Source organism: Triticum aestivum, chromosome 6D (genome assembly GCF_018294505.1).
Source record: "Triticum aestivum cultivar Chinese Spring chromosome 6D, IWGSC CS RefSeq v2.1, whole genome shotgun sequence".
NCBI lineage: Eukaryota > Viridiplantae > Streptophyta > Magnoliopsida > Poales > Poaceae > Triticum > Triticum aestivum.
The window spans coordinates 246,943,698-246,969,234 of NC_057811.1; the positions used below are offsets into that span (position 1 = coordinate 246,943,698).

General features: G+C 45.7%; 1 long non-coding RNA gene across 23 annotated transcripts; it reads right to left on the reverse strand.

The window, feature by feature from the left end:
* Window positions 1-141: 141 nt before the first annotated feature.
* LOC123144551 (uncharacterized) lies at window positions 142-23,933 on the reverse strand. Of its 23 annotated transcripts, none has more exons than XR_006471680.1 (11): window positions 23,534-23,932; window positions 6,262-6,321; window positions 5,566-5,846; window positions 3,990-5,043; window positions 3,682-3,921; window positions 2,641-3,601; window positions 2,480-2,508; window positions 1,652-1,999; window positions 1,197-1,399; window positions 967-1,123; window positions 142-589 (listed from the first exon to the last, which is right to left on the reverse strand). It is a non-coding gene; the product is annotated as an uncharacterized lncRNA (long non-coding RNA). The 23 variants fall into 23 exon arrangements; XR_006471678.1 differs by having other exon boundaries at window positions 1,652-2,508; window positions 2,641-2,718; window positions 3,359-3,601; window positions 23,534-23,929; XR_006471675.1 differs by having other exon boundaries at window positions 1,652-2,508; window positions 2,641-2,718; window positions 3,293-3,601; window positions 23,534-23,929.
* Window positions 23,934-25,537: the final 1,604 nt, after the last annotated feature.

Here is a 25,537-nt window from a genome sequence, read left to right on the forward strand (position 1 = left end):
CCTTGACGTCGCTCTTGAGCTCCTGGTTGCCATTCTCGAGGTCAAAGAACACCTACAGAGATATTAACCACAACAACCATTTCAAATCTTGACAAACCAAAACGAAAGAGCAATCCTATATATAGGGAAAAAACACATGAATGGCACAAAACCGGCGACGATTCCTTGTTATAGAAACTAATATGCGCACTCATTTTCTATTTGGATCATATTTTGTTGAACAAATTGTTGCTTCAGTTCAGTACCAGTGCCACATCGATCTGTTTCACCTAATCAGTACTACAGGGTCTATCTTTGTGCAAAAAACTATAACGATGCTACGAACTTGTCGCTCTGCACCGGCTCAAAGGGCAACACGTTCCTGTCGAGGTCTGGTCCCCGGCCAGCCATTGCATGTGGAGCTGTCCCAGCCGACGCCGTCCAGGTGGAGCGTCGGTGACTCCCAGCCGAGGCCGGCCGCTTGATTTAGATGAGTTGATCCAGGTCCAACGCCGCTCCGACCTCCTCTTTGACGGGCTCCATGCCCTTATTGATGTGCCCATGCCAGTCTTAGGAGGCTGGGAGCTCAGCTATTGCCTGAATTACATGCCTGCTCACAAATTTAAAAACAGCTTGGCTAAAATCTCATATCACTTTCAGAATAAAACTTGATGAAACAGAGTTATGATAACAAAACCATGCAATGAACCAGGATTTTTGATAAATAAAATCAAAAGTACATGTTTTACTCCAACAAGCTATACTGCAATATTTCCGGTGACTCGGTTCTATCAGCACACTGATGACATAATAGATGCATTGTTCTAAGAAATAGGTACTCAGAACTGGAAATATTACCTATTTGGTAAGTGCAAGCTTCTGCCTATGGAAGTATGGATGCTTTCTATCCATCACCACAAATGAACAGAGAAACAGGGAGCAGAAGAACCCAAAATCGAGACGCTAAATGAGAGGGATAGGGCTCACAGAAAAGGGTCTTCTCATTGCAGTAGCATCGACATTTGCTCAAGCCAAATCTCTCCGGAGTTGCCGACGCCTTACTCTTCGACCGACCAGACCTCCTCCAATGGTTGCCGTCAGCTCTCGCCTCCTCATGCACCCCCTTGTATTTTGTGCTTCAGCACTGAACACGAACAGAAGATTCAGCTAGTGATACTATAGATCTAACAATTGGGGAATCATATAAGTGAACTTACATCCATGCTTGACAGATCAAACCATTTCGTACCTCCTGGCAACAGTACCGAGCATCCCAAGAACCTTGCACATCATGTATGGAAGAAGAGTGAAACAGACAAAGATTTCATGACTGTGTAGCATTGGCAAGTCCCTTTTCCATGACTTCATCAATAACCGCTTCATATGTGTGCAATCCTTTGAAGTAAAGTGTACTTCCATCCTACATCGTCACCAAGAAAACATCACTTCAAGCAACAGAACGTCAACGCACCCGGATTCAGAATACACATACACTTTGTTCTAGCTGTAGAAATCTAATAGCACACTGATCAAAATTAGTGCAAGGACATATCAAACAGGTAAAAAAGATATGAAAGACTAACTTTATCCAAACAAACAGGAAGAGGAGCAATATAAAATGATGGGCCAGATCAAAGGGAGTTGGCTGTGGGAGAGAAGTGTCGATGATTACCACGATTCAGTTGCTAATCACCGTCGAGGATCCCAACATCGACAAACCATATCGATTCAGGAAGAGCTGGAACAATTCGTGATAGTGCTGCATCAGCCTCCCCGCTGGATGTTTTTAGTGGGAAAATACAGTATAATATGTATATCTAGTCCAGCCTAATTCTCTAGTTAATGACCTCCTTTGTTTTGTTTTATCAGATTCTATTTTAATTCAGACGATTTTATTTTACATTTAGACTGTAGTTAATTGCCTCCTTTCTCCCTCTGTCCACACCATAGACAAGGATGCACTACCAGCTTTAGCGGCCAAAATCTGGATCTATTGAGTCAGCTTCATCACCCAGATTTTCTGAAAAAGAGCACGAAATCATAATACCATTATACAGCAGTTGAAAAAATCGTACTGGGCATGGGCCGTCTATTAGCTTGGCTAAGTATGGTGCCGTCCATTGGGCTGGCTTGATTAAGAAACTTTATACATACTACTATATATTAGTAGATGAGTTACATCTCGTAAGAAAACTAAGTTACAGGAATTGAAATCCACCACCGTAACTGTACATGTATATAATAGATGAGGCTTAGACATAAAACAACATTAATTTTATGTCAACAGGGAGGTTCACAGGTCATCTGGATTTCTTTCATTTTTGTGAATTGGCATGTCAAGTGGTCGGACCGTTCCCCGGACCCTGCGCAAGCGGGAGCGATGTGCACCAGGCTGCCCTTTGTGAATTGGCATGTCAAGCAGGAGTGACGTGACAAACTAATAAACATGTTCAGTGACGTATCACAAATGCAAGGTAAGAAAACAAAAAATATTACTAACCAAGTTTACTAACTATCATTCGAGTTTGCCTGCACTGGAGGAAATGTTGCAGTATGATTCCTTGAGTTAGAAGAAGATAAAGATAATTGATTATCCACTACAAAATCTCTAACCACTGCACACATGCAATGATGGTTAGTAGGAATACACAATTTTATGACCTGTAACATTACTACAAGGTTCGTTGGTCAATGTCCTTCCAGAATATGAACTTGAATTGTGTGGGTGCATATTATGACCTGTAAAAGAATGACACGGATCATCCACCATATAGATATCCATACATCTACCTGGATCCATTTATGACTGACTGCGAAAGTAAATGTCACATAAAGGACAAGGAGCAGTACACAAAAACCTTTCAACAAGTATATGTATTTAACATAGGTGTATATTAAGTTATTAACTGCAGAGCAACTTGGTAGCTAAGCAGCTATGCAAACTTGCTAACTTAAGTTTCTGTTAGCAAATGTTCGTACAGTTTCAGAAAACCTTGGGAGTAGTTGATAGGAGTTCATCTTGCTAATTAAAATATTCCAGACTACACTGCGAAAGGTGAAACTTGAATTACTATTACACTGGCAATCCTTTCAGTAATAAGATATGAACGAATAAGCAGAAAACTAATATTTCCTTATTTCCTTGTATCAAGACAGCAGACTCATGACTTACCATGGTACAGAACAAGAAACTTGTCAGCGTTAATTTTAAGTTAATAGGCAAAGCTCACAAGTCATCAAGATTTTATTTCTTTTGTATGTTCACCTTATAAGTATGTTCGCCTTATAAGTATCAAGAAACTTGTTTGCTAACCTGAATATAATTCTCAACTGATGGCTAAAATGGCAGGCAGAGAAAGAGCATATCTGAACAAAAAACCTGGTAGAGCACCCTACAACAAACCTCCAAAATGATTAGCGGCATTCGATCATTTCACAGTGCCTACAGAAATAAAATCGAAATAGTAATCAGGACAAAATCTTTTTTTGCAGAAGTGCACTCTAAATTCAGATATAACGTTTTCAAAAATACAGTGATGCTAAAGAGGACATATCTTGGACATATTTGAAGAAGCCACCATCATCCCGTATTGGTCATGGCAGTGAGAAACAATCAGAAGTCCTAAAACAGAGTAGGATCTATTAGAGAAAATTTGAAAAGGTGTGTTAGTATGTGACCATAAAATAAGGTTGTAGACAGACCAGGAATACTCGTTTAGATCATCATAATTACACCATGTTGAATGTGGTGTTTTTCCATGCTGGATTTTTTCTGACTCCTGCCAAATATAAGAGAACCATCTCCATTACCAAGAAGCTTCTTGCTTTCTTTCAAGAGTATGTGTTCGACCCAAAGGAATTTTTTTCGCATCATTATCGGAATCCACTCCCCTAATCGCCTTTCTCTGTATCTATCTTTAACATATTTGCTAGCCCTGAAATCTGTAGGGAAATTAGACGCAAACTATGACAGAGAAGTGTGAAACACAGTGACAACAGAATTAGCTCACCCCTTCATACTGCTGTAGAGTAGAGTATTTATATATGATATCTGGTTAGTGTAGTAAGCTAATCTTTAATTCCAAAGGCAAGTGCACCATCGGCATGTGGTTCTGCAAAAATCATCACTGAAGCAATCATATCAGAAATCCATGAACTGTCATCTGTACAACAAGAACAAGGAAAAAAGGACCACAAATGGGTATCCAACTCGGCCAGCAGTGGCGACCTTATACATTGTTCAAATCAACCTGCATATATAATAAACAACAATATAATTTATTTATAAACAAAATTATTAGCAGCCAATAGACACTTAATCTTTTTAGAAACTGGAAAGTTTGATTTCATAACATAAGTGTGTTCTTTCATAAGGCACAATATCTGAAGCATTTCAATCTATACTTCAAATAACAATAGCCAACACCGTGACTAATAGTATATCAGGGAAGAACATTAGGTTCATTTTTTTATGAGGCAACAAAAATATATGATAAATATCTTCCTGCGTATTAGCAATAGGAGGGATATAAATAAGCATACAAGTTGTACTCCAGCTTAGATTGCACCATACAGCTCCATTAGTCATAAAATTTAGGAATAGTGCAGCCTGTTTTGACGATGGAAAATACAAAATCTTTGTAGTCAATAAAATCAATATATAGAGTGAAAAACGAGGCAAACTCATTCTGTAACTTCTTAAGCTTCAGCTCCCCAGATTTGTACTAAATCCCACCTCAACAGCCCAAAATTACGACCGTGTTGAACTGTTCCATCTCAACAGCCCAAAAATACTAAATCCCATCAAAAACTACATGTTGAACTGTTCCAAAGCACCATTAATCAGAACATGTACAAAGAAACAAAGGAGTGATCAACAGCCAAAAATAGGCTAAATTACGAACCTGAGAATCAGGTCATGGGGTTCAAGGGGAAACTCCTTCGCGCCCTGTTGGCGGGAGTTGAGCACGACCGTGGACTCACCAGGGTCGTCGAAGCTGCAGAACCTGCTGCTGCTGCTTGACATCGCGCTCCTGTCCCTTGCAAAGTATTATTCTGAACACTCTGCGAAACACCCGTCTGAATTTCCATGATGGCACGAAACTAAATGTAAGTAATATTGCTCTAGGAAATACAGGAGTACTCGAAGAGTGCTCTGTTCATCTGATGGATTGTGCGTGTGCCAAGAGCCAGGCCAAGATGCACATTTAGTATGCATAGGAATAAAAAAAGAAACATACTTTAAATTTCAATGGGATCCCTCGGGAAGTTCCTTTGTAGTAGAACATACATTTACTCGAAGATTTCCCTTTTACTTTTCGAACCAGGATGTAAAATCATTTTCAGCGTATTAGTTGTCTTTATCTTCTCCATCAGATCCAGCCACATATACATGAATGAACAAGTGCCGTAGTGAATTCTATAAATTACAAACTATTTGAAGGTTGAAGCGCATAAATCAAGTGATTGTTATGCGTGCAATTAGACACTGGAGCAGATGATGTACTACCCAAAGCCAAGCCTCACATCATTTGTAGAAACTGCAAGCCAAATCAAACAACAACAAAATTGAAGAGCACCATTTACCTCTGAATGGCAAGCATCCCCTCTTGAAAAAGCTGATCCAAGTTGAGGTAGCCCAAGAATCCACATGTGCTGTGGTGAAGAGGAGGTAGGTTGGCAGCCCCATCGCCTTGTCCACGTGCACCGCAGATCCTATGACACCGTCAACGACAACACGGATCACCGGTAGAACTCTGTTCGTCCTTCCGTGCCTCCCGACAAGCTCCGACGCGTGGTGCCGTGCTCGGAATGAGGGAGCTGGGCAAGCGGCCTATGCGTTGCTACGGACGGCGGCAGCAGCGGCCCTGAGAAATTGCAAACATAACATATTACAAAATGGAAGGCAATATAGTAACACCCATATTAGCATCCTGACACATGGAACTGGGAAATTGAGGGACATGTACAGTAGCTACAATACCATACTTACCAGTCAGATTAGCATAACCCACCAGTCAGATTAGCATAACCCACATCTATCTAAATGACAAGAAATTTAGGCTAAAATACTTCAGGATAAACTGGAAGGCAATATAGTAACACCCATATTAGCATCCTGACACATGGAAGTGGGAAATTGAGGGACATGTGCAGTAGCTACAATACCATAACTTACCAGTCAGATTAGCATAACCCACATCTATCTAAATGACAGGAAATTTAGGCTAAAATACTTTAGGATAAACTGGAGACATTAAAAGATAGTTCTGCAAGGCTCACCTTAAATAGCAGTACTTACGAAGCAAGATAGCATGTCTTGAAGATTCATCTTGTATGCACCTAGTAGCAGATATTCCGAACATGTACCGAAAACATACAGAGAGAACTGTGAGTTGCATATTCCTATAGGTAAATGCAATGGCTTACAGTACAAAACATGTGTACTACCGTCAATGCTATCTCCAGAAGGTGTTGCATTGCCAATGTGTTAGTGATAATGCATAGCAATATGAATAAAGGCATACAACAAGAGAAAAACGAGGAGAAGGCCGGGGTACACTCCTCCATGGATCTGGCAGCAACGACTGTGGCTACCTCGCTGGCGTCGTCGGCGGTGGCCGGGAAGCTCCGCCGGTTGTAGCCACGGCCAGATCCGGGGAGCACGGTGACGGGAGGTCGGGGAGGGAGAAGAACGGCGGTGGTGGAGGTCCCCTTCCGTCGATCTAGCAACGTGCAGGATCCATCCGAGAGGAGGTCTATGGAGGTGAGGGCCGGCCGGCTTCGGCGATTGCGGACCTCGGCGGCGACCTGGAGGCGGCGGTGTGTCACAGTCGCAACCTGGAGGCGGCGGCTCCTCTCGGTCCTCAGCCGCAGCGGCTAGTCTCGGATCTCGGTGGCGACTCCTCTCGGTCCTCAGGCGCGGCGGCTTGTGACGCCCTCGATTCAATCGTACACTAATCATACGCGCAAATGTGTACGATCAAGATCAAGGACTCATGGGAAGATATCACAACACAACTCTAGACACAAATTAAAATAATACAAGCTTTGTATTACAAGCTAGGGGCCTCGAGCGCTCGAATACATAAGCTCGAAAACACAAGAGTCAGCGGAAGCAACAATATCTGAGTACAGACATAAGTTAGACAAGTTTGCCTTAAGAAGGCTAGCACAAAAGCAACACGATCGAAGAGGGAAGACCTCCTGCCTGGGAGCCTCCTAACTACTCCTGGTCGTCGGCGGCCTCCACGTAGTAGGAAACATCGGCGGTGGCATCTGGCTCCTGGGCTCCGACATCTGGTTGCACCAACTCAAAAGGAGAAGAAAGGGGGAAAAGGGGGAGCAAAGCAACCATGAGTACTCATCCAAAGTACTCGCAAGCAAGGATCTACACTACATATGCAACATTATCAAAGGAAGGCTGTATATGTGGACTGGGCTGCAGAAATGCCAGAATAGAGAGAAGGCCTAGTACTATCGAAGACTAGCATCTTCAGCATCTTCAAGTATCTTGCAGCATCAGAAGAGGTAAGAGTAGCATAAAGTAAAGTAGTAGCAGTGTTATCAACCTCGGCCGGAGATCCTTTCTCGACTCCCTACGAGAAAGCAATCCCAGAGCCATACTATCCAGTTATCATCACAATCCATTACTCATCACAAGTATCCAGTTCTAGTTGTATCGATCGGGATACAACTCCAAGTGTCCGTTACCGTAGGACAGGCTATCAATAGTTGTTTTCTTCCCTGCAGGGGTGCACCAACTTACCCACCACGCTCGATTAACTCCGGTCGGACACACTTTCCTGGGTCATGCCCGGCCTCGGCCAAACAATACGCCGCAACCCGACCTAGGCTTAATAGAGAGGTCAAGCACGCCGGACTAAACCTATGCCCCCAGGGGTCATGGGCCATCACCCCGGGAACTCCTGCACGTTGCGTGGGCGGCCGGTGAGCAGACCTAGCTACCTCCTTAAAAAAGGCGGGAGCTTACCAGTCCAACCCGGCGCGCGCCGCTCAGTCGCATGACGTATATTAAGCTTCGGCTGATGCATACGACGCAGAATGCCCATACTATGCCCACGTGATGGTTAGTGCTATTAGGCCAGAGGCCCCTCGGATCAAATATCCAAATCGTAGTGGATTAGGAGCACGCGGTAACAAGCAGAGACTCACGAAAGATGTGACCCCGTTGCCCCGTCTCGAGGACTCGCGACAAGGGCTAAGAATGCCCGGCCACGCCTTGTAAGTATCTCGCGGGCACCCTCCAGGTCAACCCGTCTCCACATCAATCGCGGGTACCCCTCAGGGTCGACCCGCCCTTCCAAGAAACAACTGTAAAGTCCAAGTATCCGTGTGTCCGAACATCAAGGGGAAAACCCGAGGAATCACCCCGGTGAATTCCACTCGATGTAATCATCAAGGTGAACGTAAGAGGAACCACCCCCGAGGTTCACACTTGAGGGGTTGCACGACAGAGTCGTATCGGAAGTGGTTAAGGCGGAATCACCCTCGATGACCACAACCGAATAACTACACTACAGGGTTAACATCAGAAGTGCTGTAGAGGTCTCACCCTTGGCACTCGATAGTAACCCAGTAGTGTCGAGCAACTAAGGGGAAAGTGATGTGCGGTGCTGGGGCCTGGTCTTCGATCCCGTTGATCGGGTCTTCAATGATGAAGCAGGGGCAACAAGGAAAAGGTGGGGGTCACTGATGGATCACTAACCAACCTATACTAAGCAGTTTAGGATAAGTAGGTAGGTAACATTAAGCAGGTTACAAAAGCAGGCTATGCATCAGAATAGGAGCAATCAATTACAGTAGCAAAATCTAATGCAAGCATGAGAGAATGGAATGGGCGACATCGAGATGATCAAAGGGGGGGGGCTTGCCTGTTGCTCAGACAAGGAGGGTCGTCAGTGACGTAGTCGAACATAGTGGCATCGGCAGCCGCCTCGGGGTCTACCGGAAAGAAGTAACGGAGAGGGAACACAATAAATAACAGAGCAATCAAAGCATCGTAAAACATAACATGGGAAAACGCGGTGCTAGGAGCGATCTAACGCGGTGCTAGGTGATACAGACGAAGAGGGAAAACATCCGGGAATGTTTTCCCGGTTCCGGACGTATGTCAGACAGATGAACCGGAGGGGAAAGGTTCGAGGTTTGCTAAGCTAGGGACGTGTGACGGACAAACGGGCTGCTTATTCGAATTCGTCTCGTCGTTTTGAGCAACTTTCATGTACAAAGTATTTTAATCTGAGCTACGGATTATTTATTATGATTTTTCAAAGAAATTCAAAAAAATAACAGTAAATACTTTTGCCACCTAGGGCAGTGCTAGCCAGAGTGCATGACAAGTGGGGTCATTGAGCAGAGTTGACCCAGTTAATATTTGACTAGTCAACAGATGAATAGTGCAAGTGGGTCCCATGTATCATTGACTTAGGCATTTTTTAAACTTGCTTTTCCTTTAAACTAACAGTAGGTCCACATGTCATCTGCTATTAGACTAACTTAGCACTACTTTACTTCTAATCTAAACTAGTCCTAATTAAAACAAGGGCCGGCCACACACGGCTGTGGAAAGGCAGCCACACACACACATAGAGCACGCAACAGCAAAACAGAGCAGCAGTAGCGGCAGAGCAGTAGCAACTAGCGACAGTGGCAGTAGTAAGAAGAAGCAGCGGCAGGGATTAGGAGCAGTAGCAGGCAACAACAATGAGCAGTAGCAGGGAGTAGCATCAGCGGCGGCACGAGCAGCAGCAAAGCAGTCGGCGCGCGCATCAGGCGGTGAGGAGCAGCCGAACGCAGTAGCTGAAGGAAATATGCCCTAAAGACAATAATAAAGTATTATTTATTTCCTTATATCATGATAAATGTTTATTATTCATGCTAGAATTGTATTAACCGGAAACATAATACATGTGTGAATACATAGACAAACAGAGTGTCACTAGTATGCCTCTACTCGACTAGCTCGTTAATCAAAGATGGTTATGTTTCCTAGCCATAGACATGAGTTGTCATTTGATTAACGGGATCACTTCATTAGGAGAATGACGTGATTGACTTGACCCATTCCGTTAGCTTAGCACTTGATCGTTTAGTATGTTGCTATTGCTTTCTTCATGACTTATACATGTTCCTATGACTATGAGATTATGCAACTCCCGTTTACCGGAGGAACACTTTGTGTGCTACCAAACGTCACAACGTAACTGGGTGATTATAAAGGTGCTCTACAGGTGTCTCCAAAGGTACTTGTTGGGTTGGCGTATTTCGAGATTAGGATTTGTCACTCCGATTGTCGGAGAGGTATCTCTGGGCCCACTCAGTAATGCACATCACTATAAGCCTTGCAAGCATTGTGACTAATGAGTTAGTTGCGGGATGATGTATTACGGAACGAGTAAAGAGACTTGCCGGTAACGAGATTGAACTAGGTATCGAGATACCGACGATCGAATCTCGGGCAAGTAACATACCGATGACAAAGGGAACAACGTATGTTGTTATGCGGTCTGACCGATAAAGATCTTCGTAGAATATGTGGGAACCAATATGAGCATCCAGGTTCCGCTATTGGTTATTGACCGGAGAGGTGTCTCGGTCATGTCTACATAGTTCTCGAACCCGTAGGGTCCGCACGCTTAACGTTACGATGACAGTTATATTATGAGTTTATATGTTTTGATGTACCGAAGGTTGTTCGGAGTCCCGGATGTGATCACGGACATGACGAGGAGTCTCGAAATGGTCGAGACATAAAGATTGATATATTGGAAGCCTATGTTTGGACATCGGAAGTGTTCCGGGTGAAATCGGGATTTTTCCGAAGTACCGGGAGGTTACCGGAACCCCCCGGTAACTTAATGGGCCTTAGTGGGCCTAGGTGGAAGAGAGGAGAGGAGGCTAGGGCAGGGCCGCGCCCCCCTTCCCCCCAGTCCGAATAGGACAAGGAGAGGGGGGCGGCGCCCCCCTTCCTTCCTCCCCTCCACCTCTTCCCCCTTCCACTCCTAGTCCAACATGGAAAGGGGGGGAGTCCTACTCCCGGTAGGAGTAGGACTCCTCCTGGCGCGCCTCTACCTCCTAGGCCGGCGGCCTCCCCCTTGCACCTTTATATACGGGGGCAGGGGGCACCTCTAGACACAATTGATCTACGATCTTTTAGCCGTGTGCGGTGCCCCCCTCCACCATATTACACCTCGATAATATCGTAGCGGAGCTTAGGCGAAGCCCTGCGTCGGTAGCACATCATCATCGTCACCACGCCGTCGTGCTGACGAAACTCTCCCTCAACACTCGGCTGGATCGGAGTTCGAGGGACGTCATCGAGCTGAACGTGTGCTGAACGCGGAGGTGCCGTGCGTTCGGTACTTGATCGGTCAGATCGTGAAGACGTACGACTACATCAACCGCGTTGTGTTAACGCTTCCGCTTTCGGTCTACGAGGGTACGTGGACAACACTCTCCCCTCTCGTTGCTATGCATCACCATGATCTTGCGTGTGCGTAGAATTTTTTTGAAATTACTACGTTCCCCAACAGTGGCATCCGAGCCTGGTTTTATGCGTTGATGTTATGCACGAGTAGAACACAAGTGAGTTGTGGGCGATATAAGTCATACTGCTTACCAGCATGTCATACTTTGGTTCAGCGGTATTGTGAGATGAAGCGGCCCGGACCGACATTACGCGTACGCTTACGCGAGACTGGTTTCACCGTTGCGAGCACTCGTTGCTTAAAGGTGACTGGCGGGTGTCTGTCTCTCTCACTTTAGTTGAACCGAGTGTGGCTACGCCCGGTCCTTGCGAAGGTTAAAACAGCACCAACTTGACAAACTATCGTTGTGGTTTTGATGCGTAGGTAAGAACGGTTCTTGCTAAGCCCGTAGCAGCCACGTAAAACTTGCAACAACAAAGTAGAGGACGTCTAACTTGTTTTTGCAGGGCATGTTGTGATGTGATATGGTCAAGACATGATGCTATATTTTATTGTATGAGATGATCATGTTTTGTAACCGAGTTATCGGCAACTGGCAGGAGCCATATGGTTGTCGCTTTATTGTATGCAATGCAATCGCCATGTAATTGTTTTACTTTATCACTAAGCGGTAGCGATAGTCGTAAAAGCAATAGTTGGCGAGACGACAACGATGCTACGATGGAGATCAAGGTGTCGAGCCGGTGACGATGGTGATCATGACGGTGCTTCGGAGATGGAGATCACAAGCACAAGATGATGATGGCCATATCATATCACTGATATTGATTGCATGTGATGTTTATCTTTTATGCATCTTATCTTGCTTTGATTGACGGTAGCATTATAAGATGATCTCTCACTAAAATTTCAAGATAAAAGTGTTCTCCCTGAGTATGCACCGTTGCGAAAGTTCTTCGTGCTGAGACACCACGTGATGATCGGGTGTGATAGGCTCTACGTTCAAATACAACGGGTGCAAAACAGTTGCACACGCGGAATACTCAGGTTAAACTTGACGAGCCTAGCATATGCAGATATGGCCTCGGAACACGGAGACCGAAAGGTCGAGCGTGAATCATATAGTAGATATGATCAACATAGTGATGTTCACCATTGAAACTACTCCATCTCACGTGATGATCGGACATGGTTTAGTTGATTTGGATCACGTAATCACTTAGATGATTAGAGGGATGTCTATCTAAGTGGGAGTTCTTAAGTAATATGATTAATAGAACTTAAATTTATCATGAACTTAGTACCTGATAGTATCTTGCTTGTCTATGTTAATTGTAGATAAATGGCCCGTGCTGTTGTTCCGTTGAATTTTAATGCGTTCCTTGAGAAAGCAAAGTTGAAAGATGATGGTAGCAATTACACGGACTGGGTCCGTAACTTGAGGATTATCCTCATTGCTGCACAGAAGAATTACGTCCTGGAAGCACCGCTAGGTGCCAGGCCTCCTGCAAGAGCAACACCAGAAGTTATGAACGTCTGGCAGAGCAAAGCTGATGACTACTCGATAGTTCAGTGTGCCATGCTTTACGGCTTAGAACCGGGTCTTCAACGACGTTTTGAACGTCATGGAGCATATGAGATGTTCCAGGAGTTGAAGTTAATATTTCAAGCAAATGCCCGGATTGAGAGATATGAAGTCTCCAATAAGTTCTACAGCTGCAAGATGGAAGAGAATAGTTCTGTCAGTGAGCATATACTCAAAATGTCTGGGTATAATAATCACTTGATTCAACTGGGAGTTAATCTTCCGGATGATAGCGTCATTGACAGAATTCTTCAATCACTGCCACCAAGCTACAAGAGCTTCGTGATGAACTATAACATGCAAGGGATGAATAAGACAATTCCCGAGCTCTTCGCAATGCTAAAGGCAGCGGAGGTAGAAATCAAAAAGGAGCATCAAGTGTTGATGGTCAGTAAGACCACTAGTTTCAAGAAAAAGGGCAAAGGGAAGAAGAAGGGGAACTTCAAGAAGAACAGCAAGCAAGTTGCTGTTCAGGAGAAGAAACCCAAGTCTGGACCTAAGCCTGAAACTGAGTGCTTCTACTGCAAGCAGACTGGTCACTGGAAGCGGAACTGCCCCAAGTATTTGGCGGATAAGAAGGATGGCAAGGTTAACAAAGGTATATGTGATATACATGTTATTGATGTGTACCTTACTAATGCTCGCAGTAGCACCTGGGTATTTGATACTGGTTCTGTTGCTAATATTTGCAACTCGAAACAGGGGCTACGGATTAAGCGAAGATTGGCTAAGGACGAGGTGACGATGCGCGTGGGAAATGGTTCCAAAGTCGATGTGATCGCGGTCGGCACGCTACCTCTACATCTACCTTCGGGATTAGTTTTAGACCTAAATAATTGTTATTTGGTGCCAGCGTTGAGCATGAACATTATATCTGGATCTTGTTTAATGCGAGACGGTTATTCATTTAAATCAGAGAATAATGGTTGTTCTATTTATATGAATAATATCTTTTATGGTCATGCACCCTTGAAGAGTGGTCTATTTTTAATGAATCTCGATAGTAGTGACACACATATTCATAATGTCGAAGCCAAAAGATGCAGAGTTGATAATGACAGTGCAACTTATTTGTGGCACTGCCGTTTAGGTCATATCGGTGTAAAGCGCATGAAGAAACTCCATACTGATGGACTTTTGGAATCACTTGATTATGAATCACTTGGTACTTGCGAACCGTGCCTCATGGGCAAGATGACTAAAACACCGTTCTCCGGAACTATGGAGAGAGCAACAGATTTATTGGAAATCATACATACAGATGTATGTGGTCCGATGAATATTGAGGCTCGTGGCGGATATCGTTATTTTCTCACCTTCACAGATGATTTGAGCAGATATGGGTATATCTACTTAATGAAACATAAGTCTGAAACATTTGAAAAGTTCAAAGAATTTCAGAGTGAAGTTGAAAATCATCGTAACAAGAAAATAAAATTTCTACGATCTGATCGTGGAGGAGAATATTTGAGTTATGAGTTTGGTCTTCATTTGAAACAATGCGGAATAGTTTCGCAACTCACGCCACCCGGAACACCACAGCGTAATGGTGTGTCCGAACGTCGTAATCGTACTTTACTAGATATGGTGCGATCTATGATGTCTCTTACTGATTTACCGCTATCGTTTTGGGGTTATGCTTTAGAGACGGCTGCATTCACTCTAAATAGGGCACCATCAAAATCCGTTGAAACGACACCTTATGAACTATGGTTTGGCAAGAAACCAAAGTTGTCGTATCTTAAAGTTTGGGGTTGCGATGCTTATGTGAAGAAACTTCAACCTGATAAGCTCGAACCTAAATCGGAGAAATGTGTCTTCATAGGATACCCAAAGGAGACTGTTGGGTACACCTTCTATCACAGATCCGAAGGCAAGACATTCGTTGCTAAGAATGGATCCTTTCTAGAGAAGGAGTTTCTCTCGAAAGAAGTGAGTGGGAGGAAAGTAGAACTTGATGAGGTAACTGTACCTGCTCCCTTATTGGAAAGTAGATCATCACAGAAACCAGTTTCTGCGACACCTACGCCAATTAGTGGGGAAGTTAATGATAATGATCATGAAACTTCAGATCAAGTTATTACTGAACCTCGTAGGTCAACCAGATTAAGATCCGCACCAGAGTGGTACGGTAATCCTGTTCTGGAGGTTATGTTACTAGACCATGACGAACCTACGAACTATGAAGAAGCGATGGTGAGCCCAGATTCCGCAAAATGGCTTGAGGCCATGAAATCCGAGATGGGATCCATGTATGAGAACAAAGTATGGACTTTGGTTGACTTGCCCGATGATCGGCAAGCCATTGAAAATAAATGGATCTTCAAGAAGAAGACTGACGCTGACGGTAATGTTACTGTCTATAAAGCTCGACTTGTTGCGAAAGGTTTTCGACAAGTTCAAGGGATTGACTACGATGAGACCTTCTCACCCGTAGCGATGCTTAAGTCTGTCCGAATCATGTTAGCAATTGCCGCATTTTATGATTATGAAATTTGGCAAATGGATGTCAAAACTGCATTCCTGAATGGATTTCTGGAAGAAGAGTTGTATATGATGCAACCGGAAGGTTTTGTCGATCCAAAGGGAGCTAACAAAGTGTGCAAGCTCCAGCGATCCATTTATGGACTGGTGCAAGCCTCTCGGAGTTGGAATAAACGCTTTGATAGTGTGATCAAAGCATTTGGTTTTATACAGACTTTTGGAGAAGCCTGTATTTACAAGAAAGTGAGTGGGAGCTCAGTAGCATTTCTGATATTATATGTGGATGACATATTGCTGATTGGAAATGATATAGAATTTCTGGATAGCATAAAGGGATACTTGAATAAGAGTTTTTCAATGAAAGACCTCGGTGAAGCTGCATATATATTAGGCATTAAGATCTATAGAGATAGATCAAGACGCTTAATTGGACTTTCACAAAGCACATACCTTGACAAAGTTTTGAAGAAGTTCAAAATGGATCAAGCAAAGAAAGGGTTCTTGCCTGTACTACAAGGTGTGAGATTGAGTAAGACTCAATGCCCGACCACTGCAGAAGATAGAGAGAAGATGAAAGATGTTCCCTATGCTTCAGCCATAGGCTCTATCATGTATGCAATGCTGTGTACCAGACCTGATGTGTGCCTTGCTATAAGTTTAGCAGGGAGGTACCAAAGTAATCCAGGAGTGGATCACTGGACAGCGGTCAAGAACATCCTGAAATACCTGAAAAGGACTAAGGATATGTTTCTCGTTTATGGAGGTGACAAAGAGCTCATCGTAAATGGTTACGTTGATGCAAGCTTTGACACTGATCCGGACGATTCTAAATCGCAAACCGGATACGTATTTACATTGAACGGTGGAGCTGTCAGTTGGTGCAGTTCTAAGCAAAGTGTCGTGGCGGGATCTACGTGTGAAGCGGAGTACATAGCTGCTTCGGAAGCAGCAAATGAAGGAGTCTGGATGAAGGAGTTCATATCCGATCTAGGTGTCATACCTAGTGCATCGGGACCAATGAAAATCTTTTGTGACAATACTGGTGCAATTGCCTTAGCAAAGGAATCCAGATTTCACAAAAGAACCAAGCACATCAAAAGACGCTTCAATTCCATCCGGGATTTAGTCCAGGTGGGAGACATAGAAATTTGCAAGATACATACGGATCTGAATGTTGCAGACCCGTTGACTAAGCCTCTTCCACGAGCAAAACATGATCAGCACCAAGACTCCATGGGTGTAAGAATCATTACTGTGTAATCTAGATTATTGACTCTAGTGCAAGTGGGAGACTGAAGGAAATATGCCCTAGAGGCAATAATAAAGTATTATTTATTTCCTTATATCATGATAAATGTTTATTATTCATGCTAGAATTGTATTAACCGGAAACATAATACATGTGTGAATACATAGACAAACAGAGTGTCACTAGTATGCCTCTACTTGACTAGCTCGTTAATCAAAGATGGTTATGTTTCCTAGCCATAGACATGAGTTGTCATTTGATTAACGGGATCACTTCATTAGGAGAATGACGTGATTGACTTGACCCATTCCGTTAGCTTAGCACTCGATCGTTTAGTATGTTGCTATTGCTTTCTTCATGACTTATACATGTTCCTATGACTATGAGATTATGCAACTCCCGTTTACCGGAGGAACACTTTGTGTGCTACCAAACGTCACAACGTAACTGGGTGATTATAAAGGTGCTCTACAGGTGTCTCCAAAGGTACTTGTTGGGTTGGCGTATTTCGAGATTAGGATTTGTCACTCCGATTGTCGGAGAGGTATCTCTGGGCCCACTCAGTAATACACATCACTATAAGCCTTGCAAGCATTGTGACTAATGAGTTAGTTGCGGGATGATGTATTACGGAACGAGTAAAGAGACTTGCCGGTAACGAGATTGAACTAGGTATCGAGATACCGACGATCGAATCTCGGGCAAGTAACATACCGATGACAAAGGGAACAACGTATGTTGTTATGCGGTCTGACCGATAAAGATCTTCGTAGAATATGTGGGAACCAATATGAGCATCCAGGTTCCGCTATTGGTTATTGACCGGAGAGGTGTCTCGGTCATGTCTACATAGTTCTCGAACCCGTAGGGTCCGCACGCTTAAAGTTACGATGACAGTTATATTATGAGTTTATATGTTTTGATGTACCGAAGGTTGTTCGGAGTCCCGGATGTGATCACGGACATGACGAGGAGTCTCGAAATGGTCGAGACATAAAGATTGATATATTGGAAGCCTATGTTTGGACATCGGAAGTGTTCCGGGTGAAATCGGGATTTTTCCGGAGTACCGGGAGGTTACCGGAACCCCCGGTAACTTAATGGGCCTTATTGGGCCTAGGTGGAAGAGAGGAGAGGAGGCTAGGGCAGGGCCGCGCCCCCCTTCCCCCAGTCTGAATAGGACAAGGAGAGGGGGGCGGCCCCCCCTTCCTTCCTCCCCTCCACCTCTTCCCCCTTCCACTCCTAGTCCAACATGGAAAGGGGGGGAGTCCTACTCCCGGTAGGAGTAGGACTCCTCCTGGCGCGCCTCTACCTCCTAGGCCGGCGGCCTCCCCCTTGCACCTTTATATACGGGGGCAGGGGGGCACCTCTAGACACAATTGATCAACGATCTTTTAGCCGTGTGCGGTGCCCCCTCCACCATATTACACCTTGATAATATCGTAGCGGAGCTTAGGCGAAGCCCTGCGTCGGTAGAACATCATCATCGTCACCACGCCGTCGTGCTGACGAAACTCTCCCTCAACACTCGGCTGGATCGGAGTTCGAGGGACGTCATCGCGCTGAACGTGTGCTGAACTCGGAGGTGCCGTGCGTTCGGTACTTGATTGGTCAGATCGTGAAGACGTACGACTACATCAACTGCGTTGTGTTAACGCTTCCGCTTTCGGTCTATGAGGGTACGTGGACAACACTCTCCCCTCTCGTTGCTATGCATCACCATGATCTTGCTGTTCAAGGCGAAATGTTATGACGAGGAAGATCGACGTAGGCTTAGCTCGTCGTCGAAAATTGTGCTCCGGGAAGAAGGACCAGGTAGCACAGTTAAAAGTTACCACGGTAAAGATATAGCCGATCAGGCTAGGAATGACTTGAAGGATTATTAAACTCGTAAGCAACAAAAATTACTTAGAGTTATAGAATCGGAGTGTGGAATCGATTCACTTATCGGTGTTCTCGGTTGACAAACAACCTAGAACCCATGAAGTGGCAAAGACAGGGTAAGGTAGTACTCCATCAAAAGTTCATAAGATGTACTGCAGTGGCATGATATCGTCGAGATATCAGGGGTAATACTCGAAGGTAGATCATAATAGGGGTTTGGCAGGCGTATTGACCTGCAGAAGACAAGTGATTTAACTCGTCCAAGAAATGGGACCAAAGAAGAACAATCATGGTCGGAACCACGGTTGCGAAGGATCAATCCACAGATACCAAATGATATTATATCAAGAAAATAGTTATTATAACAAGAAGCTTCCATGATAGGATCTACATCATGTCCATGGGCATGAACACGAAGTTCAAGGTCGACTCCCACTTCTTCAATGCATAACCTTTCATTCACTTCTCGCTTTCGATGGAGTTGTAGCGTTGGAATTGATCCGCCAAAACGCCAGAAGAGTATGACTCGTGAGAACTCTCGGGTTCACAGGATTAGGGAAGGCATAAGTTCAACCCATAGGGGCATCTTAGGAACATATACCACAAACTTAAAGAGTAACTAACACAAGCTCAAAGGTAGAGCATGGCTGACCAAAGGAGAGGATACAATTTACCAAAGGCATTATGTATCAGGGAAGAACTCACAAGGTGATTAAATACGAGGGGCACTGTCGGATAATGATCCAACAAAGGATGTGATGGTCCACAAGGGATCTGATGTGAGCATCGATACTCATCCAGAAGAAGAAATAATGCAAGGATATCAGATTATAGAAACAACCGACTAATTCAAAGCTCAAATGCAAAGGAAGTATGATTTCCAAATCAAGGGATCAGAAGCAGACGCTCTGATTAAGGTGGATCAGTTGAATAGGCTTAGATCGACAATCAATCAAGGTTTGATTTGCCGAGAAACAGCTCATGTCCAGAGTGGAGTCTGAGCCAGAAGGATAAATAATTACCAGGGAATAACTAATGAATGTGTGCGTTCACGCACATGTCAAATCAATAGGAAAGGAATGGCAATCTCAAAGGAGTTTAATGAATATTGTTAGACATATGGAATTAACCATAATGCAAGACGATAAGGAAGAACATGAGCAATAAGCTACTAAGGATTATCGGAAGATCGAATAGTATTCCAAAAAATTTGTGAAACACATGAACAACTATGGATGAACGGATCCCCGGTAAGTGTGAGGAATTATTCGCAAGGGCTTTCATGTGGTAAGGAACTGCAGGGCAGTAAGCATAAAGGATTCTCGGAACATCGGCGAGTATCTCAGCATCCTGTAATAACAAGAGCAACTGGGGATGAAGGTATGAACGGCAATTTTAGGTCGTTATCCATAGGGGTTGACGGTGGAAGGGAATCAAAAAAGCGATGAGCACAAGTTCTCGAGTGAACATCACAGAGTATCTTCGAAGTCTTCTGGTGAAGTAGGCGATCATCTGGAATGAAGGGGCTCCCCGGGAGGAAGTAGTTGCGAGAACCTAGCATTAGAGTTAGTAAAATCGTTTAACCCGACTAGAAGAGATATCAGAGTCTCAGAGCATAGACGAGGAATAAAAGATCCTAACATCACCCAATGGCGACGTGGGCCCGTAAGACACACAGCCAGGTTAGTAAAAGTTTTTTTGTAGTGACTAGACTCAACTTCGGCCAAGGAGTTGGAAAGGGGGTTCCTACAGGCAGTCGGCTCTGATACCAACTTGTGACGCCCTCGATTCAATCGTACACTAATCATACGCGCAAATGTGTACGATCAAGATCAAGGACTCATGGGAAGATATCACAACACAACTCTAGACACAAATTAAAATAATACAAGCTTTGTATTACAAGCTAGGGGCCTCGAGCGCTCGACTACATAAGCTCGAAAACACAAGAGTCAGCGGAAGCAACAATATCTGAGTACAGACATAAGTTAGACAAGTTTGCCTTAAGAAGGCTAGCACAAAAGCAACACGATCGAAGAGGGAAGGCCTCCTGCCTGGGAGCCTCCTAACTACTCCTGGTCGTCGGCGGCCTCCACATAGTAGGAAACATCGGCGGTGGCATCTGGCTCCTGGGCTCCGACATCTGGTTGCACCAACTCAAAAGGAGAAGAAAGGGGGAAAAGGGGGAGCAAAGCAACCATGAGTACTCATCCAAAGTACTCGCAAGCAAGGATCTACACTACATATGCAACATTATCAAAGGAAGGCTGTATATGTGGACTGGGCTGCAGAAATGCCAGAATAGAGAGAAGGCCTAGTACTATCAAAGACTAGCATCTTCAGCATCTTCAAGCATCTTGCAGCATCAGAAGAGGTAAGAGTAGCATAAAGTAAAGTAGTAGCAGTGTTATCAACCTCGGCCGGAGATCCTTTCTCGACTCCTTGCGAGAAAGCAATCCCAGAGCCATACTATCCAGTTATCATCACAATCCATTACTCATCACAAGTATCAAGTTCTAGTTGTATCGATCGGGATACAACTCCAAGTGTCCGTTACCGTAGGACAGGCTATCGATAGTTGTTTTCGTCCCTGCCGGGGTGCACCAACTTACCCACCACGCTCGATTAACTCCGGCCGGACACACTTTCCTGGGTCATGCCCGGCCTCGGCCAAACAATACGCCGCAACCCGACCTAGGCTTAATAGAGAGGTCAAGCACGCCGGACTAAACCTATGCCCCCAGGGGTCATGGGCCATCGCCCCGGGAATTCCTGCACGTTGCGTGGGCGGCCGGTGAGCAGACCTAGCTACCTCCTTAAAAAAGGCGGGAGCTTACCAGTCCAACCCGGCGCGCGCCGCTCAGTCGCATGACGTATATTAAGCTTCGGCTGATGCATACGACGCAGAACGCCCATACTATGCCCACGTGATGGTTAGTGCTATCAGGCCAGAGGCCCCTCAGATCAATTATCCAAATCGTAGTGGATTAGGAGCACGCGGTAACAAGCAGAGACTCACGAAAGATGTGACCCCGTTGCCCCGTCTCGAGGACTTGCGACAAGGGCTAAGAATGCCCGGCCACGCCTCGTAAGTATCTCGCGGGCACCCTCCAGGTCAACCCGTCTCCACATCAATCGCGGGTACCCCTCAGGGTCGACCCGCCCTTCCAAGAAACAACTGTAAAGTCCAAGTATCCGTGTGTCCAAACATCAAGGGGAAAACCCGAGGAATCACCCCGGTGAATTCCACTCGATGTAATCATCAAGGTGAACGTAAGAGGAACCACCCCCGAGGTTCACACTTGAGGGGTTGCACGACAGAGTCGTATCGGAAGTGGTTAAGGCGGAATCACCCTCGATGACCACAACCGAATAACTACACTACAGGGTTAACATCAGAAGTGCTGTAGAGGTCTCACCCTTGGCACTCGATAGTAACCCAGTACTGTCGAGCAACTAAGGGGAAAGTGATGTGCGGTGCTGGGGCCTGGTCTTCGATCCCGTTGATCGGGTCTTCAATGATGAAGCAGGGGCAACAAGGAAAAGGTGGGGGTTCACTGATGGATCACTAACCAACCTATACTAAGCAGTTTAGGATAAGCAGGCAGGTAACATTAAGCAAGTTACAAAAGCAGGCTATGCATCAGAATAGGAGCAATCAATTACAGTAGCAAAATCTAATGCAAGCATGAGAGAATGGAATGGGCGATATCGGGATGATCAAAGGGGGGGCTTGCCTGGTTGCTCAGACAAGGAGGGTCGTCAGTGACGTAGTCGAACATAGTGGCATCGGCAGCCGCCTCGGGGTCTACCGGAAAGAAGTAACGGAGAGGGAACACAATAAATAACAGAGCAATCAAAGCATCGTAACGCATAACATGGGAAAACGCGGTGCTAGGAGCGATCTAACGCGGTGCTAGGTGATACAGACGAAGAGGGAAAACATCCGGGAATGTTTTCCCGGTTCCGGACGTCTGTCAGACAGATGAACCAGAGGGGAAAGGTTCGAGGTTTGCTAAGCTAGGGACGTGTGGCTGACAAACGGGCTGCTTATTCGGATTCGTCTCGTCGTTTTGAGCAACTTTCATGTACAAAGTATTTTAATCTGAGCTACGGATTATTTATTATGATTTTTCAAAGAAATTCAAAAAAATAACAGTAAATACTTTTGCCACCTAGGGCAGTGCTAACCAGAGTGCATGACAAGTGGGGTCATTGAGCAGAGTTGACCCAGTCAATATTTGACTAGTCAACAGATGAATAGTGCAAGTGGGTCCCATGTATCATTGACTTAGGCATTTTTTTAAACTTGCTTTTCCTTTAAACTAACAGTAGGTCCACATGTCATCTGCTATTAGACTAACTTAGCACTACTTTACTTCTAATCTAAACTAGTCCTAATTAAAACAAGGGCCGGCCACACACGGCTGTGGCAAAGGCAGCCACACACACACATAGAGCACGCAACAGCAAAACAGAGCAGCAGTAGCGGCAGAGCAGTAGCAACTAGCAACAGTGGCAGTAGTAAGAAGAAGCAGCGGCAGGGATTAGGAGTAGTAGCAGCCAACGGCAATGAGCAGTAGCAGGGAGTAGCATCAGCGGCGGCACGAGCAGCAGCAAAGCAGTCGGCGCGCGCATCAGGCGGTGAGGAGCAGCCGAACGCAGTAGCATCGCCAGCAGCAGGCACGCGGGCGGGGAGCGACGGGCGCGAGCGGGCAGGTCCTGGGTGCGGCCGGCACACGCGCCGATAGCGCAGGGGCGAGGCCAGGAAGCCGGAGGCGCGCGAGAGTGCGGCCACGGGCGCGGCGGCCGCGAGCTCGCCCGGAGCTCGGGCACGGTGATGCAACGGCCTACGACGATGGATTCGACGGTGGGAAAGGGGGAATCGGTGTAGGGGCTCACATTGGTACGGCTGGGGAGGTCAGTGAGGTCGGGGAGCACCGGAGGCGGCGAATTGAGCGGCGAGGTCCGGCGGGGCAGAGGTTGAAGACGGCGTCGACGAGCTTGATGCGGAGGTGCTGGGCTCCAACGGGCGGCCTCAGGCGATGGAGACGACCGTGGTGGAGCCCCTGGTCGCCTTGGCGCGGCTCTGGGTGGATGCGGTGGGCGACAACGACGGTGGCGCGGCGATGTCAGTGGCGGGCGAGCTCGAGATCGAGCGAGAGGGCGAGAGGCGAGGGGGAAAATGTCCTAGGGTTTCCAACGAGAGGGAGGCGGGGCGCTTGTAGGCAAGGGAGGGAGGCTGTGGATGGCCTCCACGCAAGGCACGGCGCGGCCATGGCCTGCCGATGGGTGCCACGACCCCCTTGCCTCCCTGTAGCAGGAGGTTGGGGATGGCAGGGGTGGGCTGGACCTGTTTTTGCTGCTAGCTAGGCCAAGGCCCAGTGGGACAGGGGGTGGACTGTAGGTTTAGGTCCATAGGGAAAAGAGGGGGGGGGACTTTTCTCCCTTTTTTATAAAAGTGCTAGTGTTTCCTATTTAGTTTAGATAGTAATTGATTATTGTCGGAGCTCAAACTATGCACAAAAATGCTATGCAATATTCTAGGGCTGCACAAAAGTTTTCGAGGCATTTGCAAAGGTTGAGAAGATTTGCTTAATTGAATAGGCCAATTTAAAAGCCTTTGGACCACTTATTGAAATCCTAGGAAATTATTTGTGAGTCAATTTAAGTTGGATTCAACTTGACAAAGGTCAGGAGAATTTATAGAATATTGTGAACATTTTAGTTTGAACGTTTGAAAACTTTTGCCGTTTGAAAAAACTTGATTTTGAATTTTGAATTTGAATGGGATTGAAGCAATGCGAGTTTATCAACATTAATCATGGTGACGTGCCATCATTAGTAGAGGGTTACTGTAGCTTAATTATCCGGGCGTTACACGGCTACTCTCGGACGTTGGCGGCGGCACTGTGACCTGCAGTTGCGTCGGGAAGAGGACGGCGGCGGCGTTTACTCTCGAGGGGGTCAAGAGGAGCCGTGTTTGGTGTCGGGTGGGTTTTTCGGGTGCGTGTGTGCGGGGTGGGGATGTGACGAAAAAAAACCAACGAAAAAAACTCGGACGAAAATGGTGGGATGAAAATAAATCCGGAACGGAGACTAGCAACTCAGACATTAGGAGTAGAGATAGTATACGCGTCGTGAACCCTCGCTCCGTCTAGGGACTTTCCGGTTCCAAAAGCACGATACCACATCAAAGTTGTGCATTGGGTATATTAAAAACCACATGATACTTCATACATATGTTTGGGCCACATGCACGCAGTGGTTGTCTTCAGGCACTCCCTCGCGTGGTTATCGGCGACAAGCTAGCCTATTTTGTGGGGCCGTGTGTGGACGACCATGTATGACTTTGACCCAACAACAAGACAGGCTAGACAACCAAGGTGGTGATTCTTTGTTGGTCAGTCTTACAATACGCCTTGGTGAGATGCCCCCTCCCACCGACTCATAGTGTGTGTGGGGGGGGGCATAGTACAACTTCGCACTAGATGAACCTTCATGGGGTCATGTCCGGTTAATTTGCGATGCACATGTGCCACATCAAATTTGTGATTTGGTTATTTAAATATCACACCACATCGTTTTCACACACACACACACACATATCGGGCCACCCGCAGGTGTGGTTCGTATGTGGTCTCACCCATCTAACGCCAGAAGAACACATATGTGGGCCTGCACACGGTCCACATTTGATCGGAAGCAAAGGGGGGTTGACCATTATGTACTCCTTTCGGTTTTGTGTTACAGTAGGGTGAGATGTCAGACCTAGCTATTTGGGCATGTGCGTTCATAGCTAGGATTCCCCTCTCGCTAACACGAAGTGTGTGTGTGTGGGGGGGGGGGGAGGGCTAGCAATAATAACGTGCGCTTTGTGTGACAGGTGCTACATCAATGTTGTGC